We start from the raw sequence: 781 nt of genomic DNA, 5'->3' as shown, positions 1-781 counted from the left end.
CACCTCCCTGCTATGTCAGCCAGCCAGCCAAACAGGGAGGGTAGCGGCAAGCACTCAGGAGCACTCAGTCTGCTGATGAGGCGTCTGAACTCTGGAGATGGGGGGAGGAAACAGGGAGGAGACCAAGCAGGTTTGACCAAGAGGCGTCATCCTAATGGAGAGAGAAACAAAAAACCAAAATGATACGATGTGTACGAGTTTAACATCTAATGACAACTGAATAATTATTTGAGTCTGGTTGTTGTGATGCAAGAAAGAAAATCAACATCAAGATATGCTGATCTAAAACAAACAACATATTAAAAAATATAATGTCAGCAAACTGAGGAAACATTTTGAAAGCAGATCAATATTGGTTTCTTGCAAAAGTGATGAGTAATCACTTTACACGGACTTAACTTTATGCATTTCATGGCTTACACAATTAGTGATCACTTTTTCAATTTTTCCATTTATTTGACTCTTTCTATCAGCGCAGTGTGACAATGACACACGAGAAGCTGTAAATGAGACACATTAAATAAATGTACAGACAGGACAACGCAAACAGTGTCATAGCCTTGCCTATACTCAGATAAAACTACCTCTATTTGTTCATGTTTATTCATGTTTACAACAAACCAAGTTGTCAACAGAAATGATCTGCTTTGGCTTCTTTATGTATGCCTCCTATTAGTAACTAGGGGTGGGGGAAAAATTGATTCTTAAATGCATCACAATGTGGACCTGGGCGATTCTGCATTGATTCACAAAAGTCAAAAATCGAATTTCTAAATGTTAG

Source organism: Scomber scombrus, chromosome 13 (genome assembly GCF_963691925.1).
Source record: "Scomber scombrus chromosome 13, fScoSco1.1, whole genome shotgun sequence".
NCBI lineage: Eukaryota > Metazoa > Chordata > Actinopteri > Scombriformes > Scombridae > Scomber > Scomber scombrus.
Note: the sequence above shows the minus strand (reverse complement) of the source record.